Source organism: Bactrocera oleae, chromosome 3 (assembly GCF_042242935.1).
Source record: "Bactrocera oleae isolate idBacOlea1 chromosome 3, idBacOlea1, whole genome shotgun sequence".
Classification (NCBI taxonomy): Eukaryota; Metazoa; Arthropoda; class Insecta; order Diptera; family Tephritidae; genus Bactrocera; species Bactrocera oleae.
This window is the reverse complement of record NC_091537.1, coordinates 15978042-15997080: the sequence shown is the minus strand read 5'-3', so window position 1 is coordinate 15997080 and position 19039 is coordinate 15978042. Positions and strand designations below refer to the sequence as shown.

General features: G+C 36.4%; 1 protein-coding gene and 5 non-coding genes across 6 annotated transcripts in view; 5 read left to right on the top strand and 1 right to left on the bottom strand.

Annotated features, from left to right (window-relative positions):
• tkv (serine/threonine receptor kinase thickveins) overlaps positions 1-19039 on the bottom strand; it is a 207463-nt gene that overhangs the window by 180048 nt on the left and 8376 nt on the right. The gene's annotated exons all lie outside the window — the stretch shown is intronic.
• Positions 1359-1429, top strand: TRNAG-GCC (transfer RNA glycine (anticodon GCC)). Its single transcript has one exon. It is a non-coding gene; the product is annotated as a tRNA-Gly (tRNA).
• On the top strand, positions 1793-1863 carry TRNAG-GCC (transfer RNA glycine (anticodon GCC)). Its single transcript has one exon. It is a non-coding gene; the product is annotated as a tRNA-Gly (tRNA).
• TRNAG-GCC (transfer RNA glycine (anticodon GCC)) lies at positions 2423-2493 on the top strand. The gene has a single exon. It is a non-coding gene; the product is annotated as a tRNA-Gly (tRNA).
• Positions 3082-3152, top strand: TRNAG-GCC (transfer RNA glycine (anticodon GCC)). Its single transcript has one exon. It is a non-coding gene; the product is annotated as a tRNA-Gly (tRNA).
• On the top strand, positions 5859-5929 carry TRNAG-GCC (transfer RNA glycine (anticodon GCC)). The gene has a single exon. It is a non-coding gene; the product is annotated as a tRNA-Gly (tRNA).

Genomic DNA, 19039 nt, shown 5'->3' with positions numbered 1-19039 from the left:
GGCGGCGCGGCAGCTTCTTTTGATGATCAGTGTGAGCTTCGCGCATATTTTTGTTATTGTTGCCGGTCGTTGAAGGATAGATGTGTGTAGGTATGCAAACAGGGGAGTCGGTTTCGGCTTCACAAGCTGCAGCTTTTATTTATTGCAATCCACATATGTGCTTATGTTTATTCGTCTGCTACATTCTTTCTTGCATTTTCAACGCTTTTAAGATTCAGCTTAACTAGTTCCGACCGAGGACTCCTTGTGCTGAGCGAAATGTTGCAAATATTGCAAATACTCATATACTCAAGTACTTATGCGCTTTTGCACTTATACTTATTAAAGCGAGAAAATATTTTTACACTTGTTATGTTGCGGCCACCATCAGCTAATGTAAGTTTCATGTTTTTGTAAGCGTATAAATAAATGCGAAGAATCGCAAATTAATTCGTGAAGGCAGAGAATTATAAAAATTCATTGAAGATGTCGGACTGAGTTAGCGTTAAGTATTCCAAGTACTTCGATTAAGACCTGATCTGTATGCTTGATATACTGTCGCACCTTTAAACTCGAATATTACAACTAAACCTAATAAATAAACAACCTTCTTGGTCTATTTTCTTATTAGCGGGCCAACTGTTCTAGAGGTTCAGACTGAATCTACAGCATACGTTCCACTTTTTCAGTTAGCAATAAACAGAGGTAGCAAGCTTCCTTCTTAAAATGGGAAGATTCATCTCTCTCTATTTACTGTAAGTATTCCTGTTACTGTCAAGATGTGTCGAGTCAATGACAAAATCAACCATCTGAGAAGTAATGCATGTGGTTCTAAAAGAGATGGGGGACCCAAACAACAACGAATTGATAATTCTGAGCAGTGTTTAGAGCTGTTCAATCGTATTAAAGCCGAGCTTGTGACAGTGTATGAAACATGGTTCTACCACTTACCCCCAAACGACAAGTCATTCAACAGTCATTCGAGTTACGAATCGAATACAGAGCTTAAAAAGACGCAACAGTCAGACAAAATTATGCCTTCTATGTATATTTTTAGATGCATAAGAAATATTTTTGCATCGACTATCTTAAAAGGAAAGTAACCATAAACTGTTATTATATAGCGAAATCGCCGAAAAATCTGGCTCTTAATCCTGTTCGCAGGCCTTAAAAAATGCTTAGTGAAGAGAAAGTTAGTGACAGCGAAAAGATAATCGCCAAAACTGCGACCTAATTTTTATCAAAAGACCAAGAAGAAAAAACATACCAAAAATGGTATTTTAAATTTAGAAGCCCGCCGTAATCGAACAAATCTTTATTATATTTTTTTTTAAATAGTAGTTATGAAATCATACCCAAATCTTGGATTAAAATATCAAGCATCGGTGGTTCAGTGGTAGAATGCTCGCCTGCCACGCGGGCGGCCCGGGTTCGATTCCCGGCCGATGCAATACAATTTTTATAAAAAAAATGTGTAATAAGGGATATGCAAAAATAATTATATAGAAAAAAGTAGGCGTGGCAAGAAAGATTAGTAATAGAAAGTGAATTGGATATTATGCCGTAGTGGAAAATACTGGAGATTGTTATTGGGTGCATTCGAGCTACGTAATAATTGCAGCAGTACAGCTAGCTACTGATTGCGGATGATACTTTGACAAATTTGCAACACTGCTGTCGAGATGTCATCTCGAACGCACCCATTGTCTAGCTGATCAAATACTTCTTACTTTGGTTAACTCATACTTTTATATATTTTTGTACGATCTATTGACGAAAATTTTATATAAATAAACCCGGACTATGGTATAAAGCATCGGTGGTTCAGTGGTAGAATGCTCGCCTGCCACGCGGGCGGCCCGGGTTCGATTCCCGGCCGATGCAGCAATATATTTTTTGCTTTCAGTAACATTTCAGTTAATATTATAACACTTTATTATTGCTAAGAGTTAAAAATATAAGTCCTTCAAGGTACTTCATAATATTACTGATTTAAAATCTCTAAATGTAAATGAAACCGATTTTGCCTTTCACTTACTTGACCAAGGTCAAATTACAACACCAAAACGGGGCTAAGGAATGAAAAAAGTTGCACACGTCGATAAATTCTCGAAGGAGCTGACAAAGACGTGCTCTACCAGTCCATGTTAAATTCATGGAAAAGGAGATCCTACAAACTGTGTTAAGCAACGTGGAATCAGCTTACTTAGCGTCTAGTGGCGTATTATGGTTTTAGACCTGGGCTGTTCAGATATACACCTTGCATATGTTTTGAAAAAGTCTCGAGAGAAAAAGTAGGCCCATTCAATAAAGTTCCTTAGAACAGCACAAAAGGCAATACTACTAGCTTAGTTATAATGTGTAAGGGCACTAGGCTTTTGATACTAAAAAAAGTTTCCGATATTTTTATATTTTACAAAAATACAGATAAATGTTATAATAAGCATCGGTGGTTCAGTGGTAGAATGCTCGCCTGCCACGCGGGCGGCCCGGGTTCGATTCCCGGCCGATGCATTACTAATTTTTTTATAGTGATAGACGAGGGATGACGTCACAGCGCCCGCCAAGCTCTCGTGAGACCCAGCCATACAAAAGGAAAACGCAAAGAGACAGCGGAGCTCCGACACGTTTCTATTTTACTGATAGCGAAGCTAAGGTTCCAGTTCGTCAGCTCTACAAATACCTACGGTTCCCTTGTGTCCTTGAATCCATACTACTCTGAAAATGGCTGAGGTACGGACCAATACTGTTACTACCTAAAGGAAAAGGATGTTCTCAGTTCGGTTGGTGCCTAATAATTGGGGAAAATGTTAGGAAATTTAACGGTTCAGTTAATTAAACCATTCCCAGGATAAAAACCAGTTCTAGTTCCTACTTAAAATGGAACGAATATGTTTAAGGATCTTTGACTGAGAAGAGGTACATAGTACGACTGTTAGCCACAGCTATAAACACTAAACATAATAACTAGACTAAATTTTGGGTTTACTATTAGTAATGGAAGAATATCAAAACCTTTGTCTCTGATATTACAGTCACTTAAAGCATTTAAAAACATAATTATTTGAAGTCTCCGAAGTTTACTGTTATTTTTTTATAAGAGCATCGGTGGTTCAGTGGTAGAATGCTCGCCTGCCACGCGGGCGGCCCGGGTTCGATTCCCGGCCGATGCAATCGAACTTTTTAAAACATTACAACTCGTTTGAAAATCATTAACAAATATAAAACTGGACACTACAATATGTATAAGGTCTTTCTGTAAGTCCATTATTACGAAAACGATTTAAATAATTCCAATTTATGCGAAAGATGTGACAATGCCACCAAATCAACTCGGCAGAATTCTGACGCTACAACAACAACAATGCCACCAAAATAAGAAACAAAACAAAAAACATAAAATTTAATTATTAACTGCGTATTTATGCAAAAGCCCTCTTCAAGCATCACCACACACAAATAACAGGAAAAATTTAAATATAGTAATAAAATGTTGAATTAAAATGCCGTTTAACGAAATCCGCCCCAACATTTTTATTTGATGCGCCAGACGTGAAATCCGCTTATAGCACAGCAAAAACAACAGCAACAGAAAACATTTGATTTTAATTTCTTTATTTATGGTAGAGGAAATGTCAAGGTAATAAAAATTTGGAAACGTAAAAATTTGGAGCTCGCACAAAATCCGCTTTTTATGATCGTAAGGCGATTCGAAGTTCTTTTGAAATTATAATTTTTTTGCATATAATTCATGCTTTGCACTAAAGAAGAGACATATCTACAAGTATATAAGTATGTATATTTAAATCCCTCTCAATGAACGTTTAGTAAAAATGTAAGTATGTGTACCATATACTTATGGAAATATAATATAAGGAAGTAAAATAAAAATATAACAGTAAGCTTTGAATATTATACGGAGATACTTGATTAGCGACCGTCTGAATATTATGAAACAATAATGCCTTCTTCCAGCGAGAAGTAGGAACAGAGACAACGATAGAATCCGATGTATTTATATGAAGTCCGACATTAATGTCTTCTTCCAGCGGGATGGCGAGAATCCGAAGCTCGTTGGAAAGGAGATCCAAAAGCTCATCATTATATAATAGAATATGTATAACTTTTCAAATAACTGAATCACTTCTTCAGTCCTTTATACATTGATTATTTACTCTATTTTTTATGCCTGACAAAGAATACTATGCTTTTCAGTTTTAATGACTTAAACTTAAATTGTATATGTGTTTTAGGTTCGAAGATTAGTGTCATCCAGACCATACAAAAGTGAATGTTTTCACATCAAAAAAGGTCTGGTAAAAAGAAACCCTTTGTTTTTCAACTGATGGCTATTATAATCTGTGTCTTGCGGTGGATAAGTGCAAACGTTATGCTATAAAAACTTAGAATATAATATAGGTGTTAGAAAGATAAGACTTCGTACTAAAAGAACTTCCCAAACAGTTTTGTGATTGCTCTACCCAGTATTGTTTGAGCACGCGGAACACCAACAAAACGAAAGTAGTCAGGCCGCTGAAAATGTGAATAGTGTTTTTAATCCTAATACTGTATCAGCCAGCATTTCAGCTTCGTCCATTCCATTGCGGTAACTTTGATGTCAAAGATGCACTTCACTCTGAAAGGCCTTAAGCATTTTTTTTGATTGCCCGGAAGCTAAACATTGCATCAATAGCAAATTTGGAACCAATTAAATAAGGCTCAAGGTATGGGTATCACACGAGTAACCGCCAAATACCTCATGGACTGAATTCTATCCAAGCAAATGTATACTGGTGATGAAAAGTCGGTCACTTACGACAACTTCTAGCAAAAATAGTCTTGGTCAAAACACAGTGAGTCGACACAAACGCTGGATAAGCCAAGGAAGTACGGAAAAAGGAAAAGGTTATCTCTTTCAGGGTTTATTAAGGGGCAGCCCTAAGGTGCCGGCCCAAAACAGCCGATCTTTGGAAATAAAAATATTCTCTACTAGAAAATATTGTCCGTATGTGACCTACGGACGAAAAAAAACAAAAATTGACAAAATGGCCAAGTTAAAAAAGATTAAATTTCATTGTATGGAGTACATGTATAAAATGGTCTTGATGGAATCGCAGTGAGCCGACGCAAACGGTGGAAAAGATAGGAAGGTTTTGCTATGTGTTTGGTGGGATTGGCAGGGAATCATCAATATATCTAAGAGCTGCTCCAATTATGTTACATCGGGACAAAGCCAGGCCACACACATCGATAGTGACACGCCAGAAGCTCCAAGCGCTTGGTTAGGAGGTGTTCAAGCATCCACCTAATATTCCGGACCTGTCACTAAGTGATTAAAACCTGTTCTTGTCTATGGCGAATGATTTAGCTGCTGAATTTTTGATATATGCAAGATGAGCTCGTGAAAATCGACTGTCCCAGTTGTCGCCAATACTATGATCAATTCAGATAGTTATCGAACAAAACGGTGCATATTAGATCTAAATCGGTTAATGGACTTCCTTTTACTAAACTTATTACATATACATAAGTATACTGATAGGGGACAAATATATAAAGCATAGACATATACATATGTATATGGTATATGTACAAACGCTTTGTATATCAAAGTCTTCAAAACACTGAAATCGCCTTCCTTCAACAATCAACAACTGCAAACAATTTAGACAGCAACAACAAACAGCTCAGTAATATGCAAACTAGCTGCTGAGTCCATAGAAAGTCTATTTAAATAAATTAATGGAAATCTATTTTTAGTTGTGCTGGCGAAGCCAGTAAAAACGCTCCAACGCTTCATAGCAGAAACATGCCTGCACTTCGACTTGCTGTCTCTCACTCTCTTTTGTTAACAGCTATGAAGTAACGGTATATAACAAGCATCGGTGGTTCAGTGGTAGAATGCTCGCCTGCCACGCGGGCGGCCCGGGTTCGATTCCCGGCCGATGCAACACTACTTTTTTTTTATTCAATTTCAAATTGCTTAATAACTTATTTTTTATTATTAATTTTCGCATAAATATGTTACATAAAGTGGAAAATATATTCAAAATTAATTAAAAATCAGCCCTGAGGCAAGTAATCTAATACACTTTGCAATCGTTAATTATTTCATTTTTATGTTTTCCTGTACAACGTTGAATGACAACAAAAATGTCATGTACGATCATCAATGAAAATTGATCAAATTAACATTGATTATGTCCGTAAATCATTGTCAGTTTGTATTCCGACCACAGTATACAGAAAACAGCTAAAACCACTTTGCCAAGTGGACTAACATGTATCGGCGGCTTGCTGGCTTACTAGGTGCGCGCTAGCTAGCACTTCGTTTAGTCGCAATAACAACAAGTAGACCAAGCTAACTAAGTAACTTTGCATTAAATACAAATCAACCGGCTGCCTGCACCAGCTTGAGCAATTGTGGTTACAATGGAAGTATGCACCGGCTGTTGTTGGTGGTTGGACATGTTAATGACGCAGTTAATACAGCACTCCACTGCAGCACTGTGCATTACGTGCAGTGGTTAGAAAGCACGCGCTTAAATGCCAAAATGGCAAGGCAACCAAATGGGGGAAATAAAAAATAAATAAAGATCTACAGAATCAATGTGGCTACAGTGGCGAGCAAAAATTATTTTTCAAAAGAAGAATCTTCAGAATCAGAATGAGAGGAGGATTTGATTCTCAATCTTCCGCACAAGGGTTCTACGATATAAGTACTTTTTGATATTTCTCATATCTACCAGTTCAGGTAATCTCTCTAGCGAATATTGCCCATGGGAAAAAATTCTGCCATCGTCCTTGTCATGAACTCCAAAAATAATGAATATTTCGACGAAATGGCCTGTTTGTGAAAGAAGAGAGGGAAAGAGTTGGTCGTTAACGAAGAGTGAAAAAATTCTTATATCGAATGTTTCGGCAGAATGGTATAAAAAATTAAGAGAAACGCCTTGAAGATAGAGACAGACTTTATATGAATATATCCGCAGATTATAAAGCAACACTGCTCATATTTTACCCAACACAATATATATAAGTATGTAGATATGGCAGCATGCATGCATTTAGCGTTTAAATAATCGTTGTATAAATACTAGTCAATTGTAATTTTTTCTATATTGGTTACTACTGAGATATTGGCAATAAATTATAATTCACCAGTTTATGCTAAACGGTAAATAACATAACTTTTAAAGTGCGAAAAATTGTGTATTAAAATGCAAATGAGTAGAATGCTTAAGACCTTATATAGTAGGCATTGCATATAATGAATGGATATTGATTTCAAAGATTAATTAATTGTTGGTATAACTAAATGACATAAACAAACGGTTGTTATTAGAAAAGTTGTTTACAACAACACCAGGAATGGAAACGATATAAAGAAGCAATGCATGGATTTTCGTAAGCAGAGGATCTCAAGTATTTTCAAATTTCCTAAAGCAACCCGAGAAAAGTTGAATAGGTATGTAGGGTATATGCTTTATTAAGATACTTGAGCAAAACTTACCCTGTAAAAAGGCCTAAACCTTGATTCTGGATATAAGAAAATAAATTTTCTGCCTTTCACGGTTTACTAAGCATATATATTCCGTGTTTAAAAAATTTATTTTTTGATTTAATAAAAATTTTACTGGAAAATCTTGTTGCCTATTGTACCAATTGAATAATGTTTTTAGGACCCTAAAGTGTGCTTTAAGCCCAAAAAACAATTTTCAAGTTTTTAAAACCAAAAAAGGATTAACCTTTAAAGTGGGCGATATACGAAACCAAAGACGAAAATGTATTATATATTCTAAGCTAAAAAAATAGGCTTTACTCACTCCTTAATCTATATTCTGCTAACTAAAATTTGTCCTCGTATAGGGTATTTCTGTCTCTATCCCTTTTGGTGATTCAGAAGGCTTATTATTGTCAAAAGAAAGCACGATTGACAAACGCTCAACTTTCTTATTGAGCCTCTATTCCTTTCATTTTGGATGTACTAAACTATGTCGACTTATTGACAACTACATCAAAAAGATTTTCCAATCGAAGCAGACTCTCACGATGCAACCACTACATATGTATACCTAAGACTACATTTTCCTACATTTATATGGTATATAGATATGTATATATTCACAAGCATTAGTCTTATAGCCATAACTATTGCTTTTGACCGTTCAATCACTTCGTTTATTAGTCGGAAAGATCTATAAAAAAAATGTTAACGGTGGTAAATGTTTCCCATGTACATATTATAAGTACACATTATATATGTTTGCAAACATATATATACTATTAACAAATTTGACAACTTAATGACATTTTCCACAGAAATTCGGCGCCAAAAGAAAAAGTTTCAGTAAAATAATATGAAAAAGATAAAGAAAGCGACCGAATACTGTTGGGCAAAACGAGAAAACTTATTTGCAACAGGAAAAAATATACAAGATAAAATATTAACTTCGGTTGCGTCAAAGCTATAATACCTTTCACAGGGTATAAAAATATTTTTATCTTGATTTTGATCAGTCAGTTTGTATGGCAGCTGTATGCGATAGTAGTCCGATCTGAATTATTTTTTTCGTAGAATAAACCGTTTATTATGCCTTAAGCAATAAACCGCGCCGAATTTCGTGAAGATATATTATGAAATGAAAAAGTTTACCTCAAAAGGCTATATGCTATAGTGATCCCATATCTGCAGTTTCGAAAATCGAGCAGCTTCTTGAAAAGAAAAGGCAAGAATGTGCAAAATTTCAGATCGATGTCTGAAAAACTAAGGGGCTAGTTCGCGTATATATAGACATAGAGACGGGCAGACATACGGGCATGGCTAAATCGACTCAGCTCGTCACGTTGATAATTTATATATACATTTTATAGGGTCGCCGACGTTTCCTTTTGGGTGTTACAAACTTCGTGACAAACGCAATACACTCTGTTCAGGGTATAAAAACATTATTATTCAACTCAAGCTGCAAGGCACCGTTAAAGCTTGACTGATCGCTGGTTCAGTAAAGATATTGATGATTTCGGGTAAATCAATAGTCATTGCAATGTACATAACAGGTAAAGCAGAAAAAATAAGTGATAAATGTATGGCTTATTTGTGAGAACATTTTTTTTTTTGAGATTTACTACATAAATTTCACATTTCTATTGCCACCAATCGAACGCCACAGTTTAGAAAAATGTAAATAGTCGGAGGTAGAGGTCTTGTGTATTCAAAAACAATCGTCAATTTAGCTTAATTTGTTGGTGATCTCTCGGAGAATCCCACGGTAACAAAAAGTCGCTTTCCGCGGTTGCGTAACATAAACGCTTCCGGATTGCTGTCAATACGGACAGGGTCATGTTTGTCAAACAAATTTTTGCAGTTATATTAGGATTTCTCGTGTCAAATGTGTTTTTTAGCCACAATAGCCTTCTGTGTCTTTTATGGGATGGTAGTGGTCGTCATCACTTTTAAGGTCATTGAAAACCCTGTAATCATTAAAAGAGCATATATCACTACTGTTAACTCACTTACCGGAGTTAAAGTAATAAATTTTTGTGAATTTTGTTCTCTATGCCTTTTATGTTGCCGTTACATAAGATTCTTCTCGCAGACGATCCTTATATGACGTAGGCATCTAATGCCTAACAAATCACAACTTTTTCCAATCAAACTTATTAAGGAAATACCGTAATTGTAGTTGTTGTAAGATAAATAACTTTAACGAACTGAGAATTTTTATCATTATTTGTTGGGTTTAAGTATAAAGCATACCTCTAACATAACTCAAACTAAATATGGTTCCACTAGAACGTTGTGGTAGATTACTTGTGGACGCTTCTTGCGTGTGTGTGCCATTTATGGCTACTTTGAGATATTATGACCATATTACGCCCATGAGGCAGGCCGCAATTGCCACTGTCACACGGCTGCTAATGCATCACTTGCTGCGCTGCGAGCTTAACCGCAAGCCAGCTCATTTAATAGTTAGCTACATAAATATCTATGAGTACAAGTACAAAAATGGTGAAACGACAAAGGCGTGTTTACTTAGAACGTGTACGCATGCGCTGAAAGTAGTAAAGCGAAGCAGACTAAACGTTGATGCTCCACGCACTGAAGGCAGGCGTTTATTTGAAAATCATTAGTGTGTGTAGCAGAAACGTTGTACGGCATAAAAATTGGTGTGTATATGTGTGTGTGCGAGACTATGTGAAGACCCCTGGTAAGGCAACGTGTTTTATTAGTATGGGAAGATAACAACGACAGCGGACGTTTTGATGGAGATGATTTGCGACAGATGAGCTTTCGTCCATATATAGGCACAAGCGCGTTAAGTGTGTTACGTAGTACGTACAGCGCACAAAGTAATTTTCCACGAGATAATAAAAATGCTACCGGAATTGTTTAGTTCGGACGCATAGCAATGAAGGAAGAAGAACAGCTGAATTATGTTGAAATATAGATAATAGGTATGTTTTAAAAAATGGGAAAAGTGATATTTACTTTGGAAAACTAGAAACTGTTAGACGAACTATGCGATTACGAAGCACTTTGGCATTTAAAGAAAGATGAGATTACGTTATTTTAGCCGGCTATACAGACGTAGTGAAGAAATTGAATCGTCTCTAGTCACACACAGACGACATAAAACCCATTAAAAATATGATTATATTCTTAATAAATAATTTATCCACGTTTGGTTGAAACGCAAACGAATGCTTAAAGACATAAGTCGGACTTTTGCCATCTGATCAAATTTTAACCGGACTGATATTTATTTTCTTCTTTTTTCCTAGATCGTACAATTTTTTTTTATGTTGATGTGAAGTTTGATCTCCATACGTCAATTAGCTGTTTGTTTAAGACACGAAATGTTTGACTGATGATTTTATCATGGAAAAAATTTTAACGAGTTTGCTTGAAATTTTTGTATTTACAATGTAATCACGGCACGAATACAAATATTTGAGTGGCACAAAGCATTTAGTGAAGGTCGTGAATTCATCGATAAAGTTGAAGTGAGACAGCGCTTGAAAATCATCGATTTTGCTACAGAGAGATATACTATAGATCGACTCAACACATTTCATGTTTTGGGTATGAAGCGTGTCAATGCTAGATTTGTGCTAAAAAATCTGAATCTTTTGCAAAACGACGTCGAGTCACGAAAGTGATGCTTGACAATGTAGGTGAGAACCCTATATTCATGAAACGCATCATTACTGGTGACGACAGGTGGGTTTATGAAAATAACGTCGAAATGTCCAACAATCTAGTGAATGGCGGCACAAAAATGAGCCGAAACGAAAATAAAAAACAAAATTAAAATAATATGTTTAATAGTTAGATCTAATCTTAAAAATATATGTTTGCATTTCAATCAAGCTAATGAACAAATGAAGTTGATAAAGATAGCTAAAGACTTTAAGAACATGTATGAGAAAGATCTGTGTATGTAAATAAAATAAACCTCAATAATTATATCTAAAGTTGGAAGACTACTATAATCGTTTTAATGTGTATTGTGATATAGTCCTGATACTGTTAAAGTCCAATCACACGCAATTTTGTTTCGTCAATTCCCATTTGAACCATTTTCCATTTGGAACCACTCAAATAAAGCTGATCTATGGGTGCCACATGAGATAACGTAAAAAAAAAATCTGATAGACCGAGTTGTTATCTGCGTATCGCTGCGGAATTTCAACAAAGTGGAACATTTCTCAAGCGAATGGTAATTGATGATGAAAAATTGCTCTCTTACGACCACATGGCCAAGCCGAAATTCAAGATAAATAAGGTTTTGCTTATGTGCTCGGTGGCCGCTCTTAATTCGGACCTGTCAACAATTGGACCATCTAAAGTAAGCAATCGCCCAGAAGCGATCAGCTTTGGCCAATAGCAGAGAAATTGTGTTGCATCAGGACAACGTCAGGCCACATACTTTGATAGTGTTACGACAGAAGCTCCAGGAGCTTTTTTGGTAAGATACTAACTACAAAGTGATTGCTACCTGTTCGCCTCAAGTGAAGCTTGTGAAAACCGACTGCTCCAGTGTTTTGTCAATAGAAACAAGAGTTTCTATGAGAGTGGCATTATGAAATTACCTTCGAAATGGCAACAAGTTATCGAACAAAATATTGCATATTTGACCTAAATCCGATCATTCTAACTATGTTTAATAAAACTTTCAATTTAATGCAAAAATAATGGATTTTTTTATTCTATTTTATATAACAGTATATAAATCTGCACCGCTTAGGAAAATATTAGGTTGTGGAAGCTATTCAATTAAAATCTGGAGTTTTCAATAAGGTTCTATTTCTAAACCAGATATTTAAGTGACACAAACTGTTAGTCAGCAAATTGGTAATAAGGGAGTTGCATGTGTTTAATCTCCTACTCCTACATTCGTAAGTATATATTTGTGTATACTCGTATGTGCATATATTGTAATCTCTACGCTGAACATCTCTGCCCTCAAGTGCATGGACAAGTAATTTCGGAACGTTTAAGTGCCAAGTTAATTCCTTAACACCTTCAGTCGAAATAAAAAATAAAATAAAAATGAAGAATAGCGAAAAGAATTGGTTATCATACATACACAACTTTGTATGCACTTAACTGCCTAAAGGTACAGACTATTAAGAACTTTTAAGTGTGCATTTAAAATACACACACAAACAAATGTGGAGGCTAGTAAAAGCTGCGCATGCGCAAAAGTCAAGTAACTGCATGCATGCTTAAATTATATACCTATATGCATATGCATGTTTATGTAGATATTTATTGACTGTGTAAAAAAAGCATTATTTTCTTCGTGCATACGTGTATGGAGAATGCAACAAATTGTAAAACAACAATAGCATACAAAATAAGTTGTAAAACCAGAAAAAAAGAAAAGAGTCTAACGAAAACTTCATAAGAATTATTACACTGTAGGCGCCAAAAGTCTGCTGTACAAATCTGTCAAAAACTGTAAGCAACAATGCCAGAGTGATTGCAGGCATTCCACATGCCACACACACATACATATGCATATGGATATGTATATATATTATATACGCTTTCATTTCTGATTCATTTTTGCTGCTGCTGCTTTTGCTACGCAGACAAAATTAATGATGAACTTTGGGAACGAACCTGCGGGCATTAGGCACCTTCAACTGGCTGCTAACGCAAGGCAATCAGCGTAGCCACATACCGTCAGACAACGAACAACGGCCAACTAGTGGCAAGTGGGCATGTTGCTGTGGTGCGTTTTAGGGCCAATTGTTGAAAGGCTACGAAGGTTAATTTGAAATGAAATCGGTTTTGCAGTAGCGAGTCAGCGAGTCGTAAGTTGCAAGCAGCGATGATGTAGTTCCTATAATGAGCAGGTATTTGTTAACTATGTAACACCTTGTACACGCAAATACACATACATACATACATACACATGCTCGTATAACATCTGATGAACAAAGTGTAATTAGTTTTTGGTGTCGCAGAAGAAGAAGAAATATGTGAAATGTAGTGTTAGAAATCATACTTACGAGTGGCATATATGTACGAGATCAGTTCGAAGAGTATATAATCGTAAAGCCCGATAGGGCCGTTAACGCAAAAGTCAAAATTTCAACTGCGTCTAACTTGTAACGAGGTAATATTTGTATTGAGAAAAGATAGTGCTATAAGGACCAGCCGAAACCGAAGACATCACCCGATGAACCTGCTCCGAAAAACACGAAGACTGTGTTATTTGTTGAAAAGGTGAAAGCCATCGCTGGGATTTACAAGGTGTGATCTACATTGACTACCTGGAGAAGGGCAAATGTCACAAAGTTTTACTTAGCAGATAACTCAAAAATTGCGTTGGTTATATCCTACAAAAAATATTGTGCATAATAAAGCTGTCCGCGCAATGAATGCTGAGTTTTCTGACTCCGGACGACCGAGAGACCACTTCTCGACCTGACCGTCGACGAAACATGGTACACCCTAGAGACTAAAGACCAGCCGAAACAGCTACGACAAGGTAAAAACTGTCCTATCAACCGGAAAGTTGAAGGCCACTACTTTCTGGGATATACAAGGTGTGATCTGCATTGTAAAGCCACAGGTCACAGGGCTGTACTATGCTGAATTATTACGTCGATTCGAAGCTATATTCTCCGCAGTTGGCCCTATGTGACTGCTTTCCGTTTTTAAACTTGAAACAGCCACACTTCGCTCCAACATTTTAATCGATTGAGGAAGCTATCACGGTCATGGAGGCCTAGTTTGAACAGAAGTTCAGAGAACGGGGATTTTAGGGGATTTAAAAAAGTTGGAGCATCGCTAGCGCAAATGTATCGGGCTATATGTAAACTTTCGGTTTTTTTTTGTAGACTATGTACTTATCGGGTAACTCGTATGGCTTCTTGGATCGCATAATCTCGTATAGCATGAATTCTTCGTAAAAAGGTTATTTTTTTTTTATAAAAGCACGAATTGTCTGATTCCGTTCTACAATTTGGATAAAGTTAGACTAGCTCTTTTCTATTTAAGTTAGAATAATGTGGATGATTTTGTTACAAAGGCTGACGGCGGCAAATTATTGACTGTACTACAAGTAGAATATGACATTCAGATGGGGTCAAAAGGACGAAGTAATAAGCTTCTCAGCAATTAGCAAGCTAAGTAAAAATATAAGCGAATTCTAGGCTATTATAACGGGCCATAAAAATACAATATTTGTTGAAACGGAGTAATAAATAAAGTAAGAAAATTATACCAAAGAATAACAGGGAGAAAATTGTTTTAAACCAAAAACTCCACCAGTGATAGCGTTATTTCGTGAATAAATGACAGCATGTCATGTAACCCAATGACAATAATATTACAGCCAAGTAAATGAGCGCTGACTCAAAACACCGATGAAAATTATAATGAAAAATGTAAAAACAAATATGAAAAAAATATTTTCATATATATCACAAAAAAATAATAATAATAACAGTATAAAAAACAAATCAAAAACAGTTAAATAGTGGCAGCCGATATTTTGTGAAAAAACTACATACAAACATACATACTAGTATGTATTTATGCGTTTGCGTGCAACAAATGCATTAATGCATATGGCATGAGAACAATAACAAACAACAAAAAAAAAAACGCATACACGTTTCATTTGTTGCAACAAAGAACGCGTTGTAACGCGTCGATTCAATTAGTAATTCTAAAAACGGTCACTAACGCCTTACGCATGCGCAATGAGTGTGGCTTGTTTGCGGTATTAATGCGAGCAAAGCGGCCAATAAGCGACAGACGGTCAGCCAGTCGAACAGCAAGCACACGAGAACAGCAGTTACAAATGAAAAATAACAATAAAAACAACAAGATTTATGTATGTATTCGTACATATAAGAATAATATAAAAACAATTTAACAACAGTAAGCAACAATACACTGCACGTGTGCAACTGTTGCATGGCACATTTGATAAAAGCAGCCAATCGGCAACTGATTTTTAGTTGGAAAATCACAATTACGTGCGACCAATGCGCGATGCCACACTGTTGCACTCAACGCTACGCATTATAGAGCGCTGATTATTGACGTTTGAGGACGGTGGCGGTGGCGGCGGTGCGTTTGGCGGATGCGGTAATGATGTTGCTGTATTATGTTGCCGGCTACTTTCCATTATTGCCGCCTCCTGAGCGCTGTCAATCGCCAATACTGTTGCACTTTACAGGCATATGCGCAGGAAAAGCGCTGTTCTGGTCAGTTGGTCGATCGAACGGGCCAACACTAATCGATCAAACGAGCAAACGTCATTATACCCTAAACAGGATATACGGGAATATATTATATACCCGAACTAGTCACTCAGTTTTCGAAATATCGATTTGCAATTTTGTACACGGCCATTTCTCTCTAATAAGCTGCGCATTTGTCGGAACCGCCGATATCGGACCACTATAGCATATAGCTGCCGTACAAACTGATCAATCAAACTAAAGTCCTTATATGGAAAACTTTTTTATTTAGCAGAATATCTTTACAAAATTGGATAAGGGGTGTTGTCCAAGACAATGCTGCAAACACCGAACATATTGTTCAGATCGGACCACTATAACATATAGCTGCCATACAAACTGAGCGATAAATATCAATATAAAGACCTTTTATACCCTATTATGATATAAGAAATGCTACTGTGAAGGGTATTGCAGCTTCGGTGCAGCCGAAAAACAGTGCTCGCACTTTAAAACGAATTAATTTTCCGTGTAGCATTAATGAGTAGCAGTGAAAAAGAAGAAAAAAAAATAGCACACAAACAAATGTGGAAAATAGTGACAAAAACAAAGAACACAAATGTGGAAAAATGCAGTGATTTTTGTGCGCACATCAGCGATACCAAACAGTATCTATGGGAAAATCATTAGCTGCCGCAGCCGTTCACTGCTCATTCCTAACACGCATGCTCCAAGCGGCCAGACGGCAACGCAGCAAAAAAAAAAAACTAACACTACAAAGCGGCAGCTGCATTGCTTACGTTGTGCCACAAATGGCTGCTGCACGCTGCCAAGATGACAAACATAGAAATATACTTGTTTGGTAAGCGATACTGGACAATTGTCATCGATCATATCGATCTAGGCGATCGTCAATTGCCAATCAACTGCAGCAATGTTCGCCCAATTCAATTGCAGCATCTTCCTCAGATCACATTTATGTATGTGTTATGTATGTAGCTCTACCCCCAATCCGTCCACGCTGCTGTTATGGCAGTGAAGGCAGTAAGCATTAGACAGCACTGTCACAAGCAATTATCATCATTTATGACATACAGCATATAACCATATGTGGCCAAAGCTGATTGCTATTGTTGCTGTTGTTGTTGCTGTTGCTGGTGGTTTCTATCTATAAATGGTCAGTGTGTCCATAACTCATCTACGGCGAAGAAGTTTGTCGCGTACTACAAGCAAAACTATGAAAGAATTAATGGTTTTTCTTTAAGGCCGACTTTTCTATATTTTATTCAGCAGTTTTATACTAACGAGATTAAAGTAGCTAGATACAACTCACACTGATGATACATATTGATAAAAAAAAACATATACTTATATTTGGATAAAGAGGCTTGATGAGAGAAGCAGTCTCTCTGATTACTGAGATTCCCACGACAATCGGGGCGACGATACCGGAATTGTCGAGGATTTTATCCGTGTCGCAATTCAGGTCGAACTTTTAAATTTCTGTATTCGCAGAGCCCTATGCCAACTCAATCCATCCAGTTAACGAATACATTCTAAAATATATAATTTAAACCTTTACTAGATATTGGTGGTGTAAACATATACCTTTTAACATTTTTAAATTGATCTCAAGCGAAATGCAAATACACTATCGTTAATTATTGATATGGAAAAAAATTTAAACAATCTCATTCTGAAACTTAGAAGTTAGGAACGGAATGATAGGCCAGTAATATAAAAATCTCCAATAGCAATAAATGTGAAAACTGCTACTACTTCCTCGCCAGAATAACAAAATCTGTGAATCGGGTCAATAAACCATCGTACGAGTATATAATTAATGATCGATGCTAAAATAAGATCAAGCGATTAAATACTATGACAAAAGACGTTTAAAAGTAGAGCTCGAGTTGCATCGGGAAACTTCCTTCTGTACAACAGAGGAGAACAAATGCATCTAACACTCTTCTCCCTATGGTCCGAAACAGCTCATTTCCTGAAGCCTCCGTTAGATGATTTCATTAACAATTAATTTATACTCCACACCACAAAGACGTTAGATTTAGAACGCTACAACAACAACTAAAGATCGTACACAATACAGTTGTTTCGCCGTATCCGGAATAGATCCATAATTATATCCGACCAACAACCCTCAACTAATAATTATTTTAGGATTTTTTTTATTGCTACAACAACAAAAGAGTATGGCGAAAGAACGTTGCCAGTTCAGTCGTTTCCATGTATTCGCAACAGGCCGGAAATTGTACACAGCGCAGGACTGTCAACTTCCTCAAAATTACTAGTGGACTGTTTTTTGTCGCTACAACAACAAAATAGTACAACAAAAAATGTTCCCAGGACGGTCGTTTCTACGTATGCAAAACGGTCCCAAACTTATATCCAATCAAGGACTGTCAATTCGGCAGCAGACCTCAAAATTCTTTGAAGAATGTTTTCGGTCGCTACCACTACAACAACAGAGTACGATAAACGACCATTCTCAGTACGGCCGTTTTCATGTATCCGCAACGGGTAGGAAATTGTACACAGCGAAGGACTATCAACTTACTCAAAATTACTATTGGACTGATTTCTGTTGCTACAACAACAACAGAGTACGATAAAAGATCCGAAATTATATCCGCTCAAGGACCGTATCCAACAAAACAGCAGAATCTATTACAATTTGGGTAATATTTCGTGCTGCTAATAACCACGAAAGACAACACTGTGAATACCTTTAAGATTTCCTATGCCAACGAATCACACGTTGTAACAAAGTAACACGATGAGCAATTCATATAATCAGAAATACATATGAACTGATAACACAAATAATTGCACTAGGAAATTAACGAGCACTAAGCAACCATTTGCACCTCTGCCTTTTACAATAAATAAAACAAAAAAAAAAAACTAATTTAAAAAAAAAAAAGTTGTAGAACTTTTAAAGCTGATTAAAAAACTTGACCACCTATTATATAAATAGAGCTTTATAAATCCAGTTACCAATTAAAAAAAACCTAATTAAAAGAGCCGTTATTATAAATTAATTAAAGTAATCAAATCAATAATTTGTATTAGTGTTTGAACTTCACTTGAAATAAGATCACAGGTGCAATAAAATTTAGTATTAGGGATGAACTTTTGGGATGAATTTTTACTAAGAAGAAGATATCTTCTCGAAATTCGGCATAGATTATTGTCCAGGGCAACATTAAAATTTCCAAACGAATCGTTCAGATCGGACCACTATAGCATATAGCTGCCACATCAACCGAACGATCGGGAAACTTTTTTATTTGACGAGGTATCTTTACGAAATTATATCGGAATCAAGTTC